The 27426-nt window shown below is 45.2% G+C and overlaps 1 protein-coding gene and 1 long non-coding RNA gene across 4 annotated transcripts in view; one reads left to right on the plus strand and one right to left on the minus strand.

Annotated features, from left to right (window-relative positions):
• Positions 1-27426, minus strand: part of KIAA1671 (KIAA1671 ortholog) — a 142668-nt gene that overhangs the window by 67698 nt on the left and 47544 nt on the right. The gene's annotated exons all lie outside the window — the stretch shown is intronic.
• Positions 8810-27268, plus strand: LOC142464960 (uncharacterized). Its single transcript, XR_012787760.1, has 5 exons — positions 8810-8927; positions 11338-11448; positions 12918-13109; positions 13303-13424; positions 26857-27268. It is a non-coding gene; the product is annotated as an uncharacterized LOC142464960 (long non-coding RNA).

Below are 27426 nucleotides of genomic sequence, written 5' to 3' on the forward strand. Positions count from 1 at the left end.
TGTATAGGTCTGTCAGAGCCATAGCTCCGAGACCATGAAACACACTCACAAACACACTTTGGTTAAAACCAGTGAAGTTTTGAAAGGTTCGATCCGCCATATTGATTCAAAATGGCATCCAATTGTATCCAGACAGAAACCTGCTCCTTGATGTCAGAAACCATCATGCAAAATGTGAATATGATATCTTAAGAGGTGTCCAAATGCCTAGCAAACATACAACTTTCCACAATGTATAGTAGATGTGTAGCTCTGTATCATGTAAATGTGAAAATCTATATTTATTGTTTGTACATATCACTCATCAGTGAGTGTAAATGTTTTCTCTGTGTATCAGTGTGTGTTTGTGTGTGTTTGTGTGAATTTGTGTGAATTTGTGTGAATTTGTGTGAATTTGTGTGAATTTGTGCAGTGCGGTAACAAGACGCCAGGTTCTGGCAGGAATACACCTCGAGGTAAAACCCGAAAATCATTTTTCTAGCTTGCAGGAAAATTCACGTCAAGAGATTTTTGCCGGGGCGGCTTAAAATATCGCTACACCTAATTACAAGCAATAATTAGCCCCTAACAAAAGCAGTTCCCATTACTGTACATTTCCCACGGTATAAATAATTGTGATGTTCAGATTTAGGCTTTTACGAAAACTTTTAACCCATTCACTGCCAGCGACGGGTTAAACATACATTATTTCAAACTCTGGTTTGATTTTCGCTGTACAAATCATATTTTTTTTTTTTCAAACACTTATGCGTTTCAGATTTTAGATTTGTATTTTATTTATATCTAGATCAACGTGTGGTTTTTTTTGGTGGCTAGGGTTACAGAAAAGAAGGATATATAAGGGGGGTGCATAAATGCATAACACAATATAACCGGTATTAAAATGAAAAATAAGCAGCATATAAACTCAAAATAACTATTTAAATTAGCGTTGCAATGTGAAGGCGTAATGGTAACACTTCGTTTCCGTCTATGCTATTGCGACCAAATGCACAACCAGCCCCTCTCCCAGCCATACAATTATTTTTTTTGACACACCAAGATAAAAATATATTCAATCGAGATACTTTAAAATAGTTCATATGGATTTATCGTAGCCGGGCCTCTTGTCTTTTTAGGTTTAGATTTATAACAGTCGGATAAAAAAGGAGATAATTGGAGAAGCTGTTACCGACACCGTCTTCGCGGCAGATGTGTTACTGTATATTATTTTCATTTACTTTGCTAACGAAGACATCCCAATGCGGGTGTGAAACCCGGCTCAGCAGGGAGGACGTGCCATGGGAGAGGATGTGCAATTGCTGCAGCGCTCTCTAGTGGCCGCCTCTGATATCTATTCATCTAGAAAGGTAATGTGCATACGTTGAACCCCAGTTGAAAAACCCTGCACTAGAGATGCCAAATGTTTTTAAAAGTGTGTCGCATCCTTTTGGGGGAGTTTCCATTACATTTTACAATTTGCGAACCATTGGCAAAAATTCACATTGCTCAAAAATTCAATAAAATGTTGCTAATTTCTTCGGGACCTCTGAATGGTGAAGTGTTTTCTTCCCCTTACCCCCCCCCCCCTGTCTTTATCAGAGAGCCAGTAAAGATAAGGGGAGGTGGGGAGGGGGGTCACTGGCTGTACAAGCTCTTGCTGATCACACAGGGACATCTCACACAAGGGAGCAGCCAGAGGCAATCCCCACGTCCCAGGTCTCACTAACACACACATTAAATATACGCATAGGTGTCAGGTTTGGGTAAAACAGGTGTCAATCACCAACGTGACCCCTTAATCAGGTCACTGAAATTAGCTCACTTTGGTCCTGGGAAGGATTATCCTCTTTAACAACACAATCAGGATTTAGGAAAGTTCTTTTTTACTGTATGTCCTCTGGAATGAGATCCTCCCCACCCTGTCCCCATGACACAGTCCCCTTATCAGACACTGCAGATACACCCAGCTAATCTGTCAGACCATATTTGATTCCCCAGCATCTGAAATAGGACATCATTCCCAGGGCCTGCGCAAGGGTTTCATGCGCCCTAGGCGAAACTTAAAATTTGCTCCCCAGTTGTATACATCTATCGGGGCTGAGACCACACCCCAGCGCGATGCAAAAAAAAAAATAGGGCGCCATAATACCAGACAAAAAAAAGAAAAAGAAAAAAGAAAAAACAAGATAAAATAAATCAAAAATAATAATAAGAAAAAATAATTATTAATGCGCCCCTATGATCACTGCGCCCTAGGCGACTGCCTAGGTTCGCCCTGATTTCATTCCGTAAGCAAATATTTCCCCTGTTACCATGGCCCAGCCAAAACCAGACCCTCCAACATTGGGGATTAGAAATGGGTACCACTTTGGTTCCTATATCAGTACGGATTACAGGAAACTACTTGAAGGTTTAATACCGGATAATATTCAGGAATACCTAATGGAAAACAAAATTATTAGTAATAGTCAGCATTGATTTATGAAGGATAGATCATGCCAAACTAACCTTAATTGTTTCTTTGAGGAGGTAAATAGGAATTTAGACCAGGGTAATGCAGTTGTTGTGGTCTACTTAGATTTTGCAAAGGCTTTTGATACGGTTTCACACAAGAGGTTGGTGTACAAAATAAAGCAAATTGGACTCAGTAAAAATATATGCACCTGGATTGAAAACTGGTTGAAGGACAGACAACAGAGGGTTGTCATAAATGGAACTTTTTCAGGTTGGGTTAAGGTCGTGAGTGGAGTGCCTCAGGGATCGGTACTGGGACCCCTGCTTTTTAACTCGTTTAGTAATGACCTTGAGGTTGGGATCGAGAGCAAAGTCTCCATCTTTGCTGATGATACTAAATTATGTAAGGCAGTAGAATCAGAGCTGGATGTAATTTCTCTCCAGAAGGACTTGGATACACTGGAAACGTGGGTAGGTACATAGAAGATGAGGTTTAATACAGATAAATGTACGGTTATGCATTTGGGAAGCAAGAATAAACAGGCAACTTACAAATTAAATGGGGATAAATTGGGGGAATCCTTCATGGAGAAGGATTTAGGAGTGCTTGTAGACAGCAGGCTTAGCAATAGTGCCCAAAGTCATGAAGTAGCTGCAAAGGCAAACAAGATCTTATCTTGTATCCGCGGAACGGATTTTGAACGGAAAGCTCGGGAAATTCTGCGAAACGGATTTGGACAGTTTCGCCCGTCTCTGCTCCCAAATGTGTTTGCGAATGGCCAGCGAGATAGATATAGATATAAGTTAATGTGACTTTTTGAGACTGATCTGCAAAAATCTGCGGCTGAAAGGAACTGTCCAATTTGCGGCAAGGGCGAATCGCAATGAAAAAAATAGCTCATTTCGACCTATAAAATTGTCTCTGCTGATCAAATGTCATCGATCTTCAAGCTAGTATAATTAGCTGAAGGTTCAGAAATGTAGCCAATGGGAGACAGGCAGTGGAGCGCTCCTCTGCTCACACACAGGCAAGAAGAAGGGTTTTTCCTTGTATACACCTGTGCCTCAGGCACCAGAAAATAGAAAGTGACTTGCTACCAGGAGCGGAGACCGGAATGTGAAACGGGCTCTCACTCAAACTCAGAGACCCCAGGCCTTTAATCACGGAGCCACCACTTCAGCCAACAGCAAGGGGCACATAAGTTAGACCTGGTGTTGATACGTACAGGACATATATAGGTACCGTACCGGCTAACTAGGGACAGTTGGAGGGTATGTAGAAACTAACATACAGTATATTTATGTGAGCTTAAACACAGTAATAGTAGGGGAGGGGGAGCCAAACCTAGGATGCTTTTTTCACCCCATATTAACCCCTCTTCTGCCAGAGGCCAACACACCATCATGGTAGGGATTAAACATTTCATGTACAGCGCTGCATACATGGTTAGCAGCAAATAGGAGAGAAAAACAAACTCATTACAAGCAAAACATTTTGACAACACAGGACAGCAGGATATTGGTTTCAAGCTCAATTCAAAACCGCAAGTTCCTCAAAATAAAAGGCCCATTTCAGCTCTCTCTGAAAGGCTACAGCACAAGAAAAGGTGAGTCACAGTATCCAAAAATACCAGGGAGCAGACAGTCTAACATGTTGCATATAAAAATAGGTCCCACTTTGGTTCCTCTACTGATGCTGATACTGAAAGCAGTTCCTATGGAAGTCCTCTAACCTAGCAGCTTAATGCACACGCGCGTCTAAGACGTTTGGTTGGGACCAAATCGCCCCCAGCACTCCCCCGCCAGTACAGTACAACTCACCTCCGGTCGCCTCGCCACCAGTCACCACCCACAATTTTTAAATGTCTTCGGAGGATCTCCCCAGCCGCCGCCGATCTGCTGGCATGTGTGAGCACGCCCGTGCGTGCGCCCAGCCAGCGCACACGCGGAGGAAATTTTAAAAAATTGTGTCCTAGCTGAGCGCACGCATGGTCATGCTCACACATACCTGCGGAGCGGCGGCGGCTGGGGAAATATGCCCTGCGGCTGGGAAGATACCACGAGGACATTTTAAAATGGCGGCTGGCAAAAGGCAGCAAAAGTGACCGGAGGGGAGTTGTCCTGGAGGCGGAGCGCCGATGGTGATTTGGTCGCCGTGCAAACATCTCATTCCGCACAGCGACACGCACGTTTAATAGGTACCGCTAATCATACAGGACCTAAAACATGACGGCCCCTTTCAGCTACTCATACAGGACCTAAAACATGACGGCCCCTTTCTGCAGGTAAAGTCTTCATGTCCCCTTGCTTCTCCGCACACCCACCAGTGCCAGACACCAAGAATACAACTCCAAACGCAGAGCCTGCCCTGAGAAACACCAGTAATACTACGATGGTGTACGAGTCCAAATACATACATTGAACATGCCGACATTTGTCCTTCATTCTTGCTGTGCCTGTCCCCTTTCAGGTCACCAGTGGTACCTGCTCCCCAGATGCGAGAACCCAGGTTAGCGCTCACCGTAACTTTGGGTGAGTCACCCTGGTAAATTGGGAATAAGCTCTTTGGGACAGGGAGTGCAAACATTCTATACACAGCACAGAGTACACTATCCACACGACAGCCGCGATTCCCCACGCAAACACGGCAAACTCATAATCAGACTTCTCTCTCAAACACAGACTTCCAACCTCGGTTCTGTTACCGGACTGGTTTGTAACTGGCAATGCTGGTTTTACTCCCTGTCTCGCTGGTATTTTAAGAGAGGAATGTGTAAGGTGAGAGGGGATGCTGAAATCTGCCTGTAGGAGATGTGAGCAGAGGATAAACACCGGAGACTGTTTTAGGAGAAAATAAAACGTAGGCTTTATTAGCCAGCAGCTTTAAACAGAAACAACATGAGCAGAACATAATAACCAGGCCTAACCCCATGCAGGGAACTGTAACATTCAGCTGCCCCTATCTGAGGGCTGGAAGGCTAGGCCTCTTACCAACCTTTTGACACCAGTCCAACGAGAGGTACCTGTAGGCAGGGTGCTCTTCACGTCAGTCCTGGGTCTGTGGTGATGTCATCAGGGGTTCCCACTGGCGGGTTCCCGGGACCAGTGTTCCTTGGATCAGAGAGTCTCTTCCCCTGGGATCTCTCTGGCAGCACATAGTCTCTCTGTGCTAGAGATCCTCCTTGCAGTAAATGCTGCAGGCTTTTTAAAAGGAGCTAACAAGCCAACTGAGCAGGTTAGTTAGGACAGTGTCCCCTGAATTAACCTGCTCAGTGCTGGGCTCAAGCTCTCCACACAGCTGTTTCTGCAAAACTACTTCAACAGGGAAGGTACCCTGTGCCACTGCCTTTCCATCACAGAGTAACAAGAGCAATAATGGGCAAAAGGCAGCCCTTGTGGCTTCACTGGTGGCCCTCAACGGCTGACCACCCCACCAGCCTCCTCAGTGCAGCGGGAGCGGAGATGTTGCAGTGTGGTTCATAGTTTCTCCCCGCTCCTCTCCTGTGATACTCACTAGTTCCTCATCTAAGGAGAGGAGTGGGACAGTATTCACCGCCGGCATAAAGAAGCTGACCCAAGGGGGTGAGGATATAACATATTGTCCACCACTACGTAGGAGAACAGAGAACCGAGCGCCTACCTGCATTCGGATTCACCTGTTGGAGGTAACGATCCGTCCGTCCTACTACACTACCCAATCACTGCACCCCGGTTCCAGTCGTAATACGCACGAGACTCCCGTGCGTCATATAACTCCACCCTAACTCCTCCTATTGTCCTATGAAAAGTCCCAATAGCCTGGTCTCATGGCTATTGCCCCACAGTCGCTCATACTAACGACTGCCATCTACTGCATTTATTCCCTCAACTGATGTCTCTGTAAGTCTCCGAACATATCACTTAGATTGCAAGCTCACTGGGGCAGAGATCGGCTTCCTATTGTCTGACTTTGTTGCGCTTATAGTACTATAATTCCCTGTACTATATTGTCTTTGTAAAGCAACGAGTACACTGTATGCGCTATATCAAGATATATACATACATACATACATACATACACACATACACACATACACACATACACACATACATACTGCACCGACACACTTTATTCGAGCAAATACCCAGTATGTACCTGGCAGATACCTGGAATGCGCCGCTCCTCACCTCTGACAAGCCCCGTTGCATTTGCCTTCCCAGCCTGGGTTCATGCCTGGCTGACGGGCGGCTGATCTGTTAAATGATAATGATTAGGATTTAACAGGCTGCAATGCTTCGCGTGTCTACCAGATGGCATAAATTCATGAATTGTAATGCAGTATATATATATAAATACTGTGCAGTATTGCAGCCAGCGGGAATAAAATGCTTCAATCCCTGCCTGGAAAATACCTCAATGCACTCGGGCAGAAAACAGTCACAAACCTCAATACACCCGGGTATACCCGAATTCGTGGGACTAGCTGAGCTCGAATAAAGTGTGTCGCCAGTGTACTGGCCAAAGCGCAAGATGAAGCAAATGACACAAAACTCTGAGCAAAGACCTTGATACAAAGACACAAATGACGCAATTAGCATTCATTTAGCTCTATATATACTTTGATAGATCTCCGCCGAGTTGAGAGGATGTTACAATGACCAGGTTTACACGAGCAGGCACATTTTCCCAGGTGTGTTATACTTGTGTCTAATTGCATTGGATAAGAAAAAAACGACAGTGAAACTAAAGGGTCAGATGTTTCTAAAATCAGATTGTATAGTGTATGTATACCTTATTTATATAGCGCTCACAGCTGTACTCGGCGCATTACAAGAGAGACCACACAGTACAGGGAATACAATGTGTGTAATAAATAAGATTAGACAATAGGAACGGAAATCCCTGGCCCAGAGAGCTTACACTCTAATATGGTTTATTGTCTGTTACACATAGCCACACAGACATGGGTTACAAAATTATTAATGCTTACATATAAACTGTATAAATATGATTACATATACGTTTTTCACAAAATAATAAATACAACTAAACCAACCTATTTATTATGAGCGGTTCAGCTAACTCTTTATTTTCATTGCACTGTAATATAGTTCTATTAAAATACATTCAGCATCAAAGGTTAGGAGGATATCACAAGGCGGCACTCGGCAGTGTGAGGGTTAAGGAGATGGAGATTCCATTGAGAACATTTCACTATACAAGGATTGTATGAACCTCTCTACCCTTTGTGTCCCTAGAAACCCCAAGCACTGGTTTAGTCTGGCAAACTTACAGTCAACAGAGGTGCACATGACAAGATCCGGTTTCTCCTACTGGAACTCATACAAGAGAGACAGACCAGCCTGGATCCTGGATAATTCTTCTGTTCTGTTTCGCTGGACTTAGCCCATTTTAACTCCCCCACTAAAGAACCAGAACAAACTACTAAAAAGATCCCCCAAAACGTCTTCTAAGTGGTGTAAAATAAAAGGCTTTAATAAATATATATATATATATCTCAACCCTGTTAAAACGCGATCCGCTACAACGCGAATCCGCTTATAACGCGAATCCGCTTATAACGCGAATCCGCTTATAACGCGAATCCGCTTATAACGCGAATCCGCTTATAACGCGATGCAAGCGCGGCTCCCACTTTTCGTATGAATACTTTACAACACGATTATTGATATCTTAAATACTTTATTATACAATGCATACAATTGTACATTATTTCTAACGCGAGGTGATTCTTTGGATCCCAAGCTCAGCGTTATAAGGGGGGTGAGCCGTATATTGAAAATCGGATATTAAAATAATAATAATAGAATAGATCCTCATGCAAAAACATATACCGTGGGAAATTCTTTAAGCGCGCGTAGGTAAAACCACACCAACTAATACATGTGGCTGTCCGTGATCTAATCCAGATCCAATCCGGTTTGTGCTCTTCCAGAGTCCTGCTCCGGTCTGCAGAAAGACTCGTCCCCGTTACAAATATGAAAGGTATGACAAGAGCGCAAAAAGAAACCCATAGGGCAGAGTATGTGTATCTTTATCTATATAACGCCCGCCACTGTACTCAGCTCTTTACAAATCTACACAGTATATGCCTTCTAAAAATCCGGTATTGGCGACCATGAGTATTTACAAGTATTATTACTCTGTTTTACCAGCAATACAACAAATTTAAGGACCGATCTGCCCTACGAGTTTCATTTTACACCGTTCATTCCCCTCCCGCCCCCCACCCATAATCAACTCCTTCCCTGCCAGAAAACACAGTCACTGTCTGAAAGAGGCGTATCACCATCGAAACAGACTTTGACAGCAGATAAGAGCCGCCAGGCCCACCTAACTTGCCTATTTCCCTATTCTTTAGAGTGCCGTAGACTCCGACGGAGTGGCCCAGCAGCAGAGGGGTTAAGCACTGCGCGGGTTAACCGCTTCAGTGCCACGGGGATCTGCATCCCATTCATTGCGTTCCCCCCGACGGGGTTACCCCGAAAAGGTTAGCAGGTCGTTACCGGGACGCAGACTGCGAACGCTGGCACTTCCACTTGCGAAGCAACAAACATGCGACATTACACGCAACTTACCCAGGAGTTGCGGAAACACTTCAACATGTGGGGCAGGTAGTAATACTCCATTCTAAGCGCCGCCCGCTAACCCTGCAGCATTCTGAGCGGCCGCTTACTCCAGGGGACCATCGGCAGCCAACACTGCATGCACGCGACACCGTGGCATGTATAACTGAACTGGTCTCCTGTACGGTGTGCGAGACTTCCTCTCCAGCCGGCGTGGTTACATACAGTGGCTGAGCAGGTCACGTGACTGGCCTCACTTCGTTAATTGTAGGATTGGCAATATAAACACGTCCTTCGTTTGCAGAGAGGTTATGAGCTCCCAAGACGACATAGGAGGGGTTTGAGCAGATTGGTGGCTTAAAAACAGAAACGACTCTGCTTAGATTAATTGCACTCAGTGTTATTTCCCCCCCCCCCCCCCCCCCCCCGGAGCCCAGAATAGGGTTACAAGTCTAGCACCTAGTAGCGATATTTATGTCCAGTGAGTCCACCGGCTGGGGTACCCACGAGTATAAAACTATTTATACAACATGAGTAATGAGCTACACAAGGAGGATCTAATGTCATTTCTCTGTAGCAAACATGGTTATATAGAACCGGGACAAAGTGTTACATTGTAGGTCTCAACTACAGTAACATTTAGAAAGGCAGAGATACAGGTCACAGACACACACTTTCCATATATACAGTACACACACGTTATGTGTGTGTGTGTATATGTATATGTATATGTGTGAGTGCGCGTGTCTTGAGACAAAAGGTGGCACTGTGTGCTCATTTGCATGTCATTTCCCAGAATCCCTTGCTACAGTGGAAGCACTGTACACTAGGTGATAACGGTGAACAGCGGGTTGCAGACCTGTCTAAGGCATGTGAATGTGCTGACAAGTAATATTTTTATATGATATATATATATATATATATATATGCCCATATATATATATATATATATATATATATATACACACATATATATATATACACACATATATATATACACACACACACACATATATATATATATACACATATACATACACACAGGATCCCCATGCAAATAAAAATGTATATCTAGACCATAATAAAAAATTAAACCGACGAGCAGTAATCCCCCCAGAATCCTATATAAAAGTTTGACTCGTATAATGTTGGTATCCTGTCCACCTAGCATGTCCTGCTCTTCAAACAATAATAACATTAAGAATTCTAGTGTTCAAAACCATGATTTCCTAAACGGTCAGTGTCAGAGGTTGCCACGGTAACCTTTAGACTGCACTGGGCTCCGAGGAGAGCTCCCTTTTACCTTAAATGTTTCAAAAGGGAGCGACAAACTTTAAAAATAAAATGCAATCAGAAACTGGCAGTCAGTGCAGACTGCGGCTTTAACCAAATTAAGGGGCAGAAAAAGCACTTACCTCATTTTGCAGCCAATATTCATTAAGAAAACCAAAACCAACAGACTAGTAGCTCATGCGCACACGATTCTTGAAAAACTACATAGAAAGTTAACATTTTTCTTATTCCCATTGCGTAGCCCATATTACCTGCTGTCTGTGAGTAGGTTTACAGGCTCTGCACTTTAACCCAGGCAGTGCTGGAAAGCCTTGTAATAAGGCGGGCATACGCTTAAAGGATCCCATGTTAAAACGGGTGAAAAGTTTGGATTGACACACTGTGCTCAGTTGCATGTCATTACCCAGAATCCCTGACTGCAGTGGAAGCATTGTATGCAAAGAGATAATGGGGAAAGACTGGGTTGCAGAGACATGCAAATACACCACTAGTGAGATTTTTTTTTTTTGTTTGTTTTGCTGCTCCTGTTAGAACAAACCGAAAAGCGCTTCTTTAAAATATCACAAACCACTTCCTTCATTTCCACACACTTTCCCAGAGCTCCTCCAGTCTCTGTGGCTGTGAAGCAGCAGCAGAACAATGCGGCGTGAAAGGGTGCAGAATTTAAAGGGAACCGACATCTGACACGTGTGGCCCGCAGATATTCACAATCCGCGCGTTCACGTCTGTGGCCCCCTTTCCAGTTTAATACAACTCGGTTCCACAATAATAAACAGGATTCCCAGTGAATTATAATTTACAAGACGGGTGGAAGGGGAAGAGGTGAATGTTAAAGGAGTAATCCCCCCCAACTAATATTAGTAATACACTGAGCGTCCGTTGACATGTAACAGGTTTTTAGCACACTTCCCCAGCAGTGCAAGATCTTTGCAACACTTTCCTGTTTGTGATCATTTGTTGCCAATACTACCAGCAGTTTGAGCTACAAACTAACAATAGACAATGTTACCTTAGCAGCTACAATGTATTCTTATATTACAGAGTTACACTGACTGAAGGATTGATTTGAAACTGAAAGGCAGCTATTTAGTGAACCTGGGAAGTAGGATTTTGCTGATCGATCACAGGAGAATGAATTGATTGGCAGCTTAGGTAATTAGTTATCAATAAAGTTAATCAAAGGCTTCGTGTATTAAAAGAAAAAATGATATATATATATATATATATATATATATATATATAGATATATATATATTTTTTTAGCTGGACTGCCTTTTTAAATGGCCATCCAATAGGAAGACAACAGATTATGTTGCAGCTGCCTATTGGCCTGAGATTTGGCAGCCATTTTGTTTCCCCTGAGGGTGATGTAAACTTGATAGCTTCCATGGCAAGTATCTGGGGAGGGCTCAGGGGGATCCCCCAGGTTCCACCTTGTAAAAAAAAGGGGGATTTAAAATATAAATAATTAAAACAGTAGTAGGGACTGCTCCATTAGGCCGGGTCCCCAGTGGCCGCTGCGGCGCGCGCGCCGCACACCAGATACACACCTCCATCAGCCAGGCCCCAGCAGCTTCTTGTGAGGGCGCTCACGCTGGCAGGGAAGACAAGAATGTTGTCTTCCCATGCCGCGATCACGTGGTCGGCGGACAGCCAATGGAAGGGCTGATTAGCCCCGTCATGGCCCCGCCCCCACCGCGGTTTTATCTGTGCACGCGCGTGCAGCAGTAAACACTGGGGCCTGAGCCTTAAAAGGAAGCTTCAGCTCATGGCGTTAGCTACACTGTATCCAGTTTATTATCATAAAGGGTGCAAGGTCCCTTTGAAAATGTTTGGGGAGGGCAAGATCAGCATAGGGGTTAATATGGTGTTGCCTTTTCTTGCATACATGTCTATTTATATAGCACCCATAGTGTACTCAGCGCTTTACAAAGACAACACAGTACAGGGAATTATTATACAATAAGGGCAACAAAGTCAGACAATAAGAAAGGAAATCCCTGCCCCGGAGAGCTTACAATCTAAGTGTTGACATGAACATCCTATTTAGGTATTCCCGGCATGTACGCGAAGCAGAGTGTCAGCGCACTGTACATGTGCGTCTGGGCGCTCGGGGAAAGGAGAACCTTTCAGCCTCATAGGGCGAAGAGAATGACCGAATCTTACAGGGCAGCAGCAGATGGCCACGCCTGGCGTAATGTATGGCAAACGCCAGTTCTGAAGGGCCAACCCACAGGTCACGTTTTCAGGGTGTCCCTGCTTCAGCACAGGTGGTGCAGTCACTATAACTATGACTGAGCCACCTGTGCAGAAGCAGGGATATCCTGGAACCATGACCTGTTGGTGACCCTTGAGGATTGGTGTTGTCTGCCCCGGCACTATGTGGTAAAGATACACATATGCAGGGTAACATATGCTTTTACGCACATGTGCGCAGACTGCAGATCTGGGTCCCAGATATTTATCCATTTTACCCAATTTAGCAATCCAGGACTGCAGCGCCAGCACAAACTGTTCCAAATCTAGGTGCTTTCTAATGAACTACAGGCATACAAAGGGCAGCGGTGTAGTGATTCAAGAGCTGGTTCTGAACACATCAACTTACCCAGGTTTGATTTCAGTCCCGTCCCCTCACCGCAGCGATCGTGGAACAGTCTGTACCTCCGCCAGTAGGTAATCATTTCATCCGGAAGCGGGTACACGGCGTGATCCGCCCGAGTGCAAGGATTCCATCCCAGACGTGGCTGCACATCTCTATTCCCCAGCATCATTGCAGCTATAACTTAAAGGCACGGCCAGGGCGGCTGGAGCTAGTAAGCTGGGGAGCTGTACTTTGGGATCACACGGTGTACCAGGGATATTATAGGAAGTGGGAGGGGTCTTGAGAGCCAATGGGATGAGCCATGGGATACGTTTTGTGAATAACTTGCATTATAGAAGGAAACCGGATCTTGAAACCCCTGATGTATTTGAACGCTTCTATCATATACCTTTCTCTCCCCCAAGCTGCACACAGGAGCACCAACAGAAATCTTTGGGCTCAAGGACAAAACGACAGAAGCAGTGCCCACCCACCAATGCACTGGGGGGATCCTGGTGGGGAGGTGGAAGAGAGAAGCGAGGAGGAGGTATGGGCCAGGGGGAGAAGGTATGGGCGAGGGGGAGGAGGTATGGGCCAGGGGGAGGAGGTATGGGCCAAGGGGAGGAGGTATGGGCCAGGGGGAGGAGGTATGGCCAAGGGGGAGGAGGTATGGCCAAGGGGGAGGAGGTATGAGGCTGGAGAGGTGGTATGGGGCTGGGGCCCAAGTGAAGAGGTATGTGGTCAGAGGGAGGAGGTAGTGGTGGGGGAGAAGAGCAGGGGGTATGGGCGTAGAAGGAGGTATGAGGAGGGGGATTAGGTACATGAGGCCTGACTTCCTGTCTAGGCCAGCCCCCGGCCATGTCAACGGCCCTGGCTGCACTGTACATGTCCCGTTCCTTTGGTCTTTCCTGAAACATTTTAGAATTAAGACCATGCACCATATTAGTACATGGTCAGCATCAACAAGAGGTACGATGTTACTGCAAACATTGTCTCCGGAGCTGCACACTCTGCTCTATGTGAAGTCAGACCACAGGTTTATTACGTGGCATTACGCCCTCTCGCTATACAACCCAGCATCTTACTGGCCTTCCCCATTAGCGTGTTACACTTGCCTACCTTTCAGTCAGCTAGAAGAACTCCCAGTTCCCTTTTTCCTCTTTAGCGGTTGACATAATATTTGTAATATTATTGTTATTGTCTTCACTCCCCATTGTACTGCACTTCAGGATACGCTGGCCAATTATACATTATACATAGATAATAATAGGGTTTGTATGTCAAGGGCTAGAGCATTATACTGCCTCTCTTATGCCATCTAGTGGACATTTCTCTACATCACACAAATATCCTTTTTGAAGCTTTTGGCCAATGCTGGTTTGCACACTGTATAGTGTTCAGATCATTAAAGGGGCAATCCCTCCTAGAGACATGTTAAAGGGCTCACATCTGGGTGACGACACCCGTTTTACCCAAACCTGACACGTGTGTGTGTGTGTGTGTGTGTGTGTGTGTGTGTGTGTGTGTGTGTGTGTGTGTGTGTGTGTGTGTGTGTGTGTGTGTGTGTGTGTGTGTGTGTGTGTGTGTGTGTGTGTGTGTGTGTGAGAGAAAGTGACACTTGGGAGGGGGTGATTGCCTCTGGCTGCTCCCTTGTGTGAGATGTCCCTGTGTGATCAGCAAGAGCTTGTACAGCCAGTGACCCCCCACCCACCTTCCCTTATCTTTACTGGCTCTCTGATAAGGGCAGGGGGGGGGGGTAAGGGGGAAGAAAACACTTGATTGACAAACACTTCCCCATTGTGAGGCCCCTAAGAAATGAAGCTGCCCGACTACGTGCGAGATTGCAGCTTTAAATTATTCTAGGGGCTGGATTCACAAAGCTCTGTTGAACCACAGCTCACACTGTGATGTTACCTAAAACATGTGCGCAAACAGAAAGCATATCGGAGCACTCCTCAACAAAGTAGCATCAGTGCTACCAACTCCCGGGCAGACCTGCTGCTGTCCATGGTCCATCATGGGAGTGAGCCCTAAAACCCCGCACCTTTTCGGCTGTAAATACAGCTACTCAAGGGCTTGACTACATCGAACACAGCAGTGCTGATATTTATAGGAGAGCTTTACCCGGAGGTCCAGGACCGCCCCCCAGCTCAGGGACCGAAGCGTGCATGGGTCCGGCCCGCCAAGAGGTGACATCATGAGACCACTGCGCGTTCGCCATTTCGCGTTTCTGCTCCAGAGTGCTGCGACACAGTCATCTCCCCGATTGGAACCCGCCCACCTACGTTCCCCTATCTGTACACCCATAAACGAGCCCCGAATACCATATGCGATGACCGTAAACGTAGATTCTCATGCATTTTATAGGCTCAGAGATGCTTTGTATCACCTGCCAGGAAGAGTAAGTATGACAATTCCCTGAGGGTTGGATGGGTTATCATCAGGACAGTAGATGACTTCTGGTTGTGCCTCCTTCCTCTGATCTTACCCCAAGCGGGAAGAATCCGCTGCTGTGCTAAATCCCTGGAACTCGCCTTCGCGTTCTACCATGACACGGGCAGTCAACGGCAGTCCTCAAGGGCCAGCGACAGGTCAGGTTTTAAGGATATCCCGGCTTCAGCATAGGTGGCTCAATCAGTGGCTGAGTAGTTGACTCAGCCACCTGTGCTGAAGCCGGGATTTCCTTAAAACCTGACCTGTTGGTGGCCCTTGAGGACTGCAGTTAGCCACCCCTGTACAATGATGTAAAGATATGCATATGCAGTGTAACATAAGGTTTTATTTATGGTCAGTGCAGATTCCTATGAAGAATTTATCACAGGGGGACAGACTTAAGAATTCTGATCTAATCCTCAGAGAACGGTCACATATTTTTGTCTTGCTGCCTCTTCCTGACAGTTGATACAAAGCTTGTCTGAGCATATAAAATACAGGAGTACTAGCTGATATACCCGGCGTTGCCCGGGATTGCAGGGGCGGGGTGCGTGAAGGGCGGGGTGGGAAGGGGGGTGCGTGCGGGGGGGTGAAGGGTGGGGAGGGGGTGGGGGGTGAAGGGCGGGGAGGGGGGCGAAGGGCAGGGGGCGAAGGGCAGGGGGTGGGGGGCGAAGGGCAGGGGGCGAATGGCAGGGGGCAAAGGGCAGGGGGGCAAAGGGCAGGGGGGCAAAGGGCAGGGGGGCAAAGGGCAGGGGGGCAAAGGGCAGGGGTAGGGGGCGAAGGGCAGGGGGTGAAGCGCAGGGGTAGGAGGTAGGGGGTGAAGGGCAGGGGTAGGGGGTGGGGAGTGAAGGGCAGGGGTAGGGCATGGGGGGTGAAGGGCATGGGGGGTGAAGGGCAGGGGTAGGGCGTGGGGGGTGAAGGGCAGGGGTAGGGCATGGGGGGTGAAGGGCAGGGGTAGGGCATGGGGGGTGAAGGGCAGGGGTAGGGCATGGGGGGTGAAGGGCAGGGGTAGGGGGGGTGAAGGGCAGGGGTAGGGGGGTGAAGGGCAGGGGTAGGGGGGTGAAGGGCAGGGGTAGGGGGGGTAAAGGGCAGGGGTAGGGGGGGTGAAGAGCAGGGGTAGGGGGGGTGAAGAGCAGGGGTAGGGGAGGTAGGGGGGGGCAGGGGTAGGGGGGGCAGAGGTAGGTGAAGGGCAGGGGTAGGGGAGGGGTGAAGGGCAGGCGTGGGGGGGGTGAATGGCAGGGGTGGGGGGGTGAAGGGCAGGGGTAGGGGGACTGAAGGGCAGGGGTGGGGGGGTGAAGGGCAGGGGTAGGGGGTGATGAAGGGTAGGGGGGATGAAGGGTAGGGGGGATGAAGGGCAGGGGTAGGGGGGGTGAAGGGCAGGGGTGGGGGGGTGAAGGGCAGGGGTGGGGGGGTGAAGGGCAGGGGTGGGGGGGTGAAGGGCAGGGGTAGGGGGGTGAAGGGCAGGGGTGGGGGGGTGAAGGGCAGGGGTAGGGGTGAAAGTGAGGCACAAATTGTTGGCAGGAGTAAAATGTCCCTCTCCACACACATACGACGGGAGTGAGAGGTGTGGAGAGTGGGACTGGTGCAGATCCGAGGAGGCTGCTTGGCCCCCCAGCGGCCGGGGAGGTAGCGCCGGGGAGGTAAGGGAGCGCCGGGGAGGTAAGGGAGCGCTGGGGAGGTAAGTGAGCGTTGGCGGCTGGGTTAGGAGGGCCGTGCCGCGCTTCCCCTCCGTCCGGGAGCCGGTGCAGGGCGGCGCACGTGATGGGGGGACGGGGACAGAGGGACTGTGTGTGTGTGTGTGTGTGTGTGTCCGTGTCCCTGTGTGTGTGTGTCCCTGTGTGTGTGTGTGTCCCTGTGTGTGTGTGTGTCCCTGTGTGTCCTTTGGCCCGTCACTCCGCCTCAGGCCAATGAGAGGTGTGCAGGGGCGGGCAGGCCAAGGGAGCCATCTCATTGGCCTGAGGCGGAGTGACGGGCCAAAGGTCCAATGTGATTGCCCCTAGGGACAGGGAGACACAGGAAAGACAGACAGGCATACAACGGTTTGAGAAATAGATCTAGATCTAGATCTAGATATATATATAACAAACAAAGAATAGACTGCGCTCCTCAGGTGTAAAATCAGACTAATTACCAAATGATTGTATTAAATGGATATAGCAAAGTTGAATGGCAAAAGTGAATGCAACAGTATTATGGATGATTGACTCACACTAATAAAAATACATGCAATATGTTATAATAAAATGCTGAGTGCCAATGTTTAAAAAGCTGCTGTAAACACAAATATATGCCAGTGAACAATACAAATATAATAAAATGGCATGTGTTGGTAGTTATGACTACTGCACTAATGAATCCCTCCTGAATGATACTAAATGAATGATGAATGGAAAAATACAGAAAAAATGACACTAAGTGTGTCAAAGATAAAAATAAAAATAAAAAATGTGAAAAATGTAAAAATATATCAACCAAACCAAGGGTCCATGCTAGGATCTGGCTGCTCTCATCAAGGACCAACGAACTCCCAGAAATCTGTGAACAACAAGAAAAGAAAGCGCCCGATCCTAGTGCAGCATGAAAAAATACAATTTAATAAAAATGAATATGAATAAAACCAACAAATGCGAACTCACAAACACAGGATAAATAAATGCATATAATGAGTATACTCATTCGCCAACCGCCCACGTTGTGCCTTGGATGGCGCGCCCTCTCTCTGTCTGGGTTTTCTCAGCTCTGCTGAACCGACATCCAGCAGGGGATACAGGAAAAAGCTCACCACAATGTGACCCGGAAGTCCTCCACAATGTTAGTGTATCCGGATATGAGGTCTGTAGTCCGTGACCCCGCGATGCAGGGGCTGATCAGAGAAGTCTCTCTGCACTCCCAAAGGCAGTCCGTAATGAGGTGGGCAGTGAGGATAGAGTCAAAATATATATCACAGTGTGACAGCAGCTAAAAAACGCTCTTCTCTACGCGTTTCTTCACATAAAGTGATTTCATCAGGAGATATCTGACCAGTCTATGTCAGAACATATTTATAGTGATGAGTCAATCAACCACTTGGTAGCTTAATTAGTATAAACACATGTGTGATGACAATTAAAGGAACAAACATTAATTGAAGACAATGAGTGTCCTGTTCATAGTGCACAACACCTTGCAATATCAATTAGTTATATAATTAAAAATTGGCAGATCCATAATGTTATCAAATGCCTAAAACAAGTGTAAACATGTAGTATATATAAACAATATTGCATGAATATACTATTATGATAAAATTCATTCAGGACTGCATTCAATATATTTATGGGTGTGTGAGTACTAAGAAATAATCACCAATTTATACATACACCCAATAATGATTACTGAGAACTCAATTGGATATCCTTATTAGTGGGAATACTTGCAGCCCTGAATGTTCTCATCTATGTCAGATTGATGAATGCACAGATAAAACAATGATGTGTTCTTATTTAGAATCCTAATTGTCTGGATTCCCTAACCAACCTGTGTCAGTATATATGGGACCTCAGACATGGGCTAATAGGATCTATAGCATGATAATTAATGAATATTCATTTAGAAGAAATGAATAACCTGGAGGAAATAATTGGGGATGTGGATGTAAATCAATTATTGGATAGTTAAATGATTATATAAATGTATATATGAGTGAACTGAGGCGATAAACTTTGACCTCTGTATGTGTGTCTAATATATTGTTATATTGGAGAACTCAAGGATAAATTAGTTATATAGGATTGGCAAAGAACCAGGAGAACTGCAGACTGGAACCTTGTATCCCACAGTCACCTGTATATCAAAATGGGAAGCAAATGCATCATAGCACCTGTGTCTCCACTGGCCAAGGAAAATAAAGAAGTGAATGAATAATAAAGAGTTATGTGAATATTAAATAAAATAAAATAAGTGTGTTATGGGTGATACTTAAACGTGATTGTGATCTTCATTGTGCTTGTTTGTGACTACTTAAATGGAATAAACATATACGAATACATGAATGTATTTCTAATGTGCGTGCTTAATGGTCAATGTCTAGTGTATATATTAAAAATCTAATTTATCTAACTATTTATGATAAGAATCATTAACCAATATGATTGTGAATGACTAATACTCAATGTGTCTATAATGTTTAAATCATGAAGAACTGAATGACCAAAAGGACACTCCCTGAGACAGATATGGAGGGAACATGACAAGCATGTTCAGACCCAGACCTCCACTTCAAGATCTTATAGGAATGAACCCTCAGATGACTGTACTTATATCAATGCAGTCATTTAACCCAGATGGACTAAGTGTATTTAAAACATAAATCCAATATGTTTCACGAAGGTTTAGGCTTTTGTGTCTGTCACCACTTAATAAAGTGGATTTTATATGTTCTATCCCCAGTATTCTAAGTGTTGCTGGGTCTTTGTTGTGTTTTAATGAGTAGTGACGTGACAGACTATGAGTTTGTAGCCCATGGATTATGTTTCTACGATGTTCTAAGAACCTAGTACTCAGGGCTCTTGCTGTACGGCCAATGTATTGTAGCCCACACGGGCACATGATGGCATAAACCACAAAACTGGTTAGACAATTGATATGACCCAGAATCGAATGGGTGGATCCATTGGAAGCAGAAATGATGGAATTGGATGTTTTTAGATGTTTGCATGTAATACACCTACTTCGTTTGCACTGAAAATTACCATTCTTTTGATTTTTACTTTCACAGATGACTGATGTACTTTTTAGTCTAGTAGGTGCTAGAATGGATTTTATATTCCTAGCTTTTTTAAAAACCACTGGTGGCCTATTAGGTAATTTGTTTCCAATTATTGGATCGTTCTGCAATATGTTCCAATGGGAATTTAATATAGATTTTATTTTGGAAAATGAGTTGTTATACTGGGTTATAAATGAAGGTATCTCAAATGTTCCTAATTTACTATCCACTATTTTACCCCTATCAAATTTGGATTTGCTCTTTTGTAATAAATCCAATCTATTTAAAGTCCCTACCTGTTGAAATGTGTCAATGATTACACTCTTGTCATATCCTTTGTTGATAAATTTATTGGCTAGAATATCCCCCTGGGTCAGGTAATCCGAGTCTAGAGAACAATTTCTCCCATATATTGTATACTCCCATATATACTGACACAGGTTGGTTAGGGAATCCAGACAATTAGGATTCTAAATAAGAACACATCATTGTTTTATCTGTGCATTCATCAATCTGACATAGATGAGAACATTCAGGGCTGCAAGTATTCCCACTAATAAGGATATCCAATTGAGTTCTCAGTAATCATTATTGGGTGTATGTATAAATTGGTGATTATTTCTTAGTACTCACACACCCATAAATATATTGAATGCAGTCCTGAATGAATTTTATCATAATAGTATATTCATGCAATATTGTTTATATATACTACATGTTTACACTTGTTTTAGGCATTTGATAACATTATGGATCTGCCAATTTTTAATTATATAACTAATTGATATTGCAAGGTGTTGTGCACTATGAACAGGACACTCATTGTCTTCAATTAATGTTTGTTCCTTTAATTGTCATCACACATGTGTTTATACTAATTAAGCTACCAAGTGGTTGATTGACTCATCACTATAAATATGTTCTGACATAGACTGGTCAGATATCTCCTGATGAAATCACTTTATGTGAAGAAACGCGTAGAGAAGAGCGTTTTTTAGCTGCTGTCACACTGTGATATATATTTTGACTCTATCCTCACTGCCCACCTCATTACGGACTGCCTTTGGGAGTGCAGAGAGACTTCTCTGATCAGCCCCTGCATCGCGGGGTCACGGACTACAGACCTCATATCCGGATACACTAACATTGTGGAGGACTTCCGGGTCACATTGTGGTGAGCTTTTTCCTGTATCCCCTGCTGGATGTCGGTTCAGCAGAGCTGAGAAAACCCAGACAGAGAGAGGGCGCGCCATCCAAGGCACAACGTGGGCGGTTGGCGAATGAGTATACTCATTATATGCATTTATTTATCCTGTGTTTGTGAGTTCGCATTTGTTGGTTTTATTCATATTCATTTTTATTAAATTGTATTTTTTCATGCTGCACTAGGATCGGGCGCTTTCTTTTCTTGTTGTTCCTAGATATATATATATCTATATATAGATATATATATATAGATATATATATATATATATATATATAGATAGATATAGATACAAAAAATAGACATTCCCAGTAAGTTTTGATATTGGTACATTTATTACATTCAATCCTTATCACGCTTATGGTTATCCCGTATTGTACTTAGGGCACGTGTGTAGGTGTATAGATAGGGGAGCGTAGGTGCCCAGGCTGGTGTGTTCCAATCGGGTAAAAAGTAAGAATTGATGATCCAGGGCACAAAACGGATTTCCTAAAAGATTTAATATACCATAATAGCACCAAAATACGACGTTTCGTCCTTCTAAGAGGACTTTTGTCAGTCACTTGAAAAAGTCCTCTTAGAAGGACGAAACTTCATATTTTGGTGCTATTATGATATATTAAATCTTTTTAGAAATCCGTTTTGTGCCCTGGGTCATCAATTCTTACTACTAACCCAGGATTTTCAGGCAATTTCCCCAAACCAGGAGCACTGGTTGTTGCAAGTATTTTATTATATATACTATTGGTGTGCAGCTTTGCTATTCATTGTTCTACCAATCGGGTAAACGACAGCAACGTCACCGACCTCGAGTAAAAAGCATGTGGTCGCCCACGCACGGGTCTCCTGACGTAACCTCTCGCCAGGCCCGGACTCTGGCACACACTGGTCCCTGAGCAGGACGGTGCTGGACCTCCGGATCCCCTATAAATAAGAGCATTGCTGTGTTCGGTGGAGCCATGTCCTTATTTGCAGACAAAACGTTGGTTTGTTCTATGGCAAAATAAATACTGCATCTAAACAAAAATCCCAAGTGCCCACTCCTCGCCCTTCTTCCTAAAACAGGAGCGTACTTTATGTTCTGAGGGGATCATGTATTCTCAAAGCTAATTATATGCACAAACAACATCCATACTACTTCCCATTAGCATAGGGTTAATGTCATGTTACTGTAGCATGATGTTGTGTTATCTTCCTATAACGTGATGGCAAGTGTCTTAGTGTTACAGGCAGTCCTCGGTTATCCAACGGAATCCGTTCTGGAAGTAGCGTTGGACAGTGAAACCGTTGTAAAGTGAGTCCCATGCTAATCAGTGGCTTGAGCGTCGGATAACACATTCCGGCGTCTTAGAACGGCCCATAAGGTTGCATTGTGAAGCGTTGGATATGTCATTCGTTGAGTGAAACGTTGGATAGCGATGACTACCTGTACTCCCATCCATACCCTGAGATGGGGATTTAACTGGAGGCGAGAACGAGAGTACTATAGGATAAGGAAATTACTATATTCGTTAAATCACACTTATATAATCATACAACTGTGGACCCTAATAAAAGCCATATTTCAGGGTGTGGATGCGAGTAATGCCACGTTTGGCCATCGTTAAGTCTCTGTCCGAACCTTAAAGCAGCAACTGTTCCATCCCAACCCCCGTTTTATTACTAGTAGGGGAAGCTGGGGGTACCCAGAACTGAAGTGCTCGAATCCCAGCTCTGGGGACCCACCTAGGTCCAGATACAATATACTTAATGGTGAAGGTAGTGCCTCTACTTCCTGGTATTCAAACCCCGCCACCACGACTTCCTATTGGCCCAAGAGACTCCCCAGCAGCGCAAAATCTTTGTAACACTTTCCTGTTTGTGATCATGTTGCCAATGTTCCCAGCAGTTTGAGCTGCAAACTGTAACAATAGATAATGTTACTGTAGTAATATAAGAATACATTGTAGCTGCCGAGTTCCACTGACAGCAGGATTGATTTGCAACTGGAAGGCAGCCATTTAGTGAACCCTGGGAAAGAGGATTTTGCCCAATTGATTGGTTCTCCGGCAAACGATCGGCAGCTTAGGGAATTCGTTTTCAATATAGGTAATCAAATGCTGCTTATATTGAAACAAAGTGAAGCTGCTTGAACCGCTTCTTTAAAACGCATTCAAAATGGCATTAAGAGTTGAATTTAAAAAAGTAATTATTTTCTAATACTACAGAACTGATTAAAAAAAATAAAAAAAACCTACTGTATATTTCAAATGTTTTGCTGCTTTAAGTGAATTTATCATGAATAGATCCCCTATAACTCCACAAGAGGGCAGCACAATGTTACATTACAAAACAGACTAAGTAGTTGCGAACAAAAGTTAAAGCTTCAGTCCCACTAACACGGTTTGAAGAATTCTGTGGGTGGGGGGGGGGGGGGGGGGGGGGAAGTAACAAAAAACTCATTTTGAAAAGCATCAACTGACAACAGCCAGCCCATTAAATGTATCATTGTCATGAGATCACTTTAGTCCTAGGAAGGACTGACTTTATCCCATTAGCCTTGTCATGCGTCACTGTCCCCGTCTGACAGCCGAGGGGGTTAATAAACACGCCTGTGCAGAAGCTGCAGGGCAGTGTGGGCCACTCGAGAGGCCTGGATCTATTCCAAGCGGAGGATGCACAGAGCCAAGGAGGTCTTGGGATGCAGACAGCGCTGGCATCATGTGATCAGTCACTGGAGAATTGGTGGGAGGAGAGCAAACAAGCTCGTCCATTCCACTGAAACCGTCTGTGCTTTCAGAGCCTCTGCCCTGGGGGTGCTGGGAACGCCAGGAAGTATGCCGGTTTGCGTGGAAAACGCAGAGGATTGGGCTTCTCACGTAAAGAGCAAACAAACAGCCTCGACTGAAACTAAGGAGGCCTACAGATGTAGCCAGTGTTATTGCGACATACACAAAGCGCCAGCGTGGGAAGCCGCCATTGTTTTGAATCAGCCGCTTGCGAGAAGCAGGTCTAAGGCCTCATTCAGGGTGCCAGAGGCAGGAGTTGGAGGGAGGGCGTTCGCGAGGGCGGGCGGCAGTCTGCTGGGCGATGTGTGCACATCCTCCCAGCAGACTTTTTCAGGAGTTGAGGAGGCAGGGAGGGCGCGGGGCTACAGACCTGAGGTTAGGGATCCAAGTTGCAGTCTTGAAATCATTCTCAAGAATGATTTCATTGGCTGCCGAGGTCCCAGTGACGCTGCTGCAGCTTCAAAAAATGAATTTTTTGTTTAGTGAAACTGTAGCCAGCGTCAACGCCGTACTTCGGAGACAGGGCAGCTGCTACCCTGACAACCAGTATTCAATTTGAATACATTGTGTCCCACGGCAGCTCGCACGTCAGCACGCCCTCCCTCCGAAGCCTGCTCCCTGAACGAGGCCTAAGGCTGCGGCCACGCTGCAGCGAAGCGCGCTCATGCTTGACATCACCAACTCTAAGCATGAGCGCTAGGCTGTCCTTCTGCAATTTGCGAGCGAGAGCATGGGGGCGTGTCATTGCCTGGATCGGAAGGGGGGGGGGAGTGTGGTGTGCGCGCATGCATTGACTGGTGCTGATTCGTTGTTGAAGGGTCATGTGACCCTTCTGAGCGCTTGGAAATCACTTTTCCATGTCTCCCCAAGCGCTGAGCATTGCAGAGCGTACGTGCATGAAGCGTCAGCGTGGCCAGGCTCATTTGATAACATTACAGTGAGCGCACCAAGCATGAGCGCGCATATCGGCAGCGTGGCCGCAGCCTGACGCACCATTTCACCCGCAGGAGCGCACCGTGGGCTGCAATAGATCGATTCACTTTTTTTGAAGCGTCAAAATGTTAGTACAATGTGCAACGTGTGTAGGAAGACCTACATTAAACGCCTAGTTCATCGTTTAAAATGAATTGTGACCCCTCGCATCATGTTGAAGACCTGATTGATACAATTTAAAATTAAACAGAACTGGGGTTTTTTTTAATCTCTAACTAGTGTTGGTAAATTGTAATTATTAATGTAATAATTGTTTTGTTTAATAGCTATTCTGTGAAAATAATACATTATGTAATCAAACATCTGTGCTGCATCAAATACATGTAGGGGTGGTGCCCAGCAACCTAATTCTGCGCCGATATACACAGACTGTCGCGTTCACGCAAGGTTCAACTTGGTGGACAATTTGGACGCAGATTCAACTAGTGTCTTGGCGCAAAGAAACTTTTGTAGTGCATGCCCTTAACATCTGAACCCCAAGCACAGACCATTTGTGAGCGCCAAAAAACATTAAAAAAATAAAGCATTTCTGACGCCGATTGAGACCTTCCAGGTTAGGGCGCAGGCGCACAAAATGGCAATTTCAAATTAGATTTTCATGCGCCCCGAGAGACTTTCGCAACCCAAACGCGCAAGGCGCCAAAGGGTTAGGCCGATGGAACAAACGGAGCCTCGCGACACACGGCTTAATGACAGTACTAAGACACGTTAGAACCTGATGGGAAATTGCTATCATGTTGTATTCTCTGCATCCCGTTCTGTGTGTTACAAAGTAACATCATAACTTGGTGTTTCCCAACCTGAGGGGCACAGGAGAGGGCTCAGAGTGACAGGAGGGACATACTGTACATACAGGGAGATAGCGAGTGGCAAAGGGAGGAGTGACACAGAGAGGGATCAGACAGTGGCGGATAGGATAAACTGCATTCTTTCTGCATCAATAACCCAATTAACCTTCACTGTGCCCCTAGGACATTGCTGGTACGTCACAGGCCCGTTTTCTAGGGGCTGACCAGCCCAAATCAAAACGGAAGAGGAGTTCACTCCACTTCTATTTCCAGCATCTGGGCGCCGGCTGCATCATGTGAGCGCCCCAGGAGCGATCATATGATGCTGAAGTCCGGTGCCTCCCCCCTCCCCCTCAGCACTGTAAAAGTTAATATATTCAGTTATGTGGAATTCTTGTTCTTTTAAATGGGATTTGTTTGCCGGTCCCATCCCCCAGTTTTTCAACATTTGTGCAAGAGGATAGAAAAATACGCAAAACGGATCCGTTTAGGTGGGCCTAGTATAAAAAGGCTGGGAACCACTGTTTGAGCAAATGTGTTGCAGGACTCTCTGGTACTAAAGGGGTTAAAAAAAAACAAAAAAAAGCGCATCATCACATGAAAGCCCCCTCCCCCTTTAATTATTTTTTTTTACATTAAATCATATATTTAATTGTGAAAATATCCAATTGGCTTCCTACTTCTCTATGAGTGGACTTTTCCATATCATACATATAAATTGCCTTTAAAGCCTGAATCACACATCGTAATAAAAGGATTTCCCTTGGGATTCTTAACCTAAAAATCACGTTGGTGTATCCTGTCCCCTGCACCCTTACGTCGCGCCCTACGAGAGAAGTCAGGTGGTAGTACATTTCACAAAGGAAATTGATCAAATACATCAAAAGTTAAAGACATCAGCCCGGATGTAAAATACCTTTTACAATATTGCAAATACGACGCATTCTGCAATTTTGCGATACAATAAGGGCAGTGCAAGGGTTAATAAATGGTCGCCAAGCGCAAACTAGACAACATCTTCTAATATTCGTGTGTTCTGCTTACAGCTCTGTAAATAGATGCAACACCGTAGCCGAGATCTGACTCCAAAAGACCGTTCAAGGTGCCACGGTTCAACAAAGTGTCCGGCCGCTCCTCCTCTTACCGAGCACCTCACATCTGGAACAACCTACCGGAGACTCTCACGTCCGCCACCAGGCTAAGTTCTTTCAAAACTAAAGCGGTCTCACATTTTAATCTGGTCTGCAACTGTTACATACGCCTATATCATATATTATCTCTAACTGTGCATGCAATGTCTTGTATATCATGTATAACCCTGCTCACTTAATGTAACTATGTATTTGTAACCATGTATTATTTGTCATCATAACTCTGTGCCCAGGACATACTTGAAAATGAGAGGTAACTCAATGTATTACTCCCTGGCAAAACATTTTTTATAAATAAATAAAATAGAAAGCTAACGAGTGCGATTGTGTTCACAATTAAGTTGTAACGCATGGTATGCTCATGCTGAAGGGATGGAAAACTTGCAGCGTGCATATTCTGGCCAGAGAAACAACTTTCCAAGGTTACACAAGGTCAGACAAATGGCTAGTCAACAATCTTGAGAC

Source organism: Ascaphus truei, chromosome 13 (genome assembly GCF_040206685.1).
Source record: "Ascaphus truei isolate aAscTru1 chromosome 13, aAscTru1.hap1, whole genome shotgun sequence".
NCBI lineage: Eukaryota > Metazoa > Chordata > Amphibia > Anura > Ascaphidae > Ascaphus > Ascaphus truei.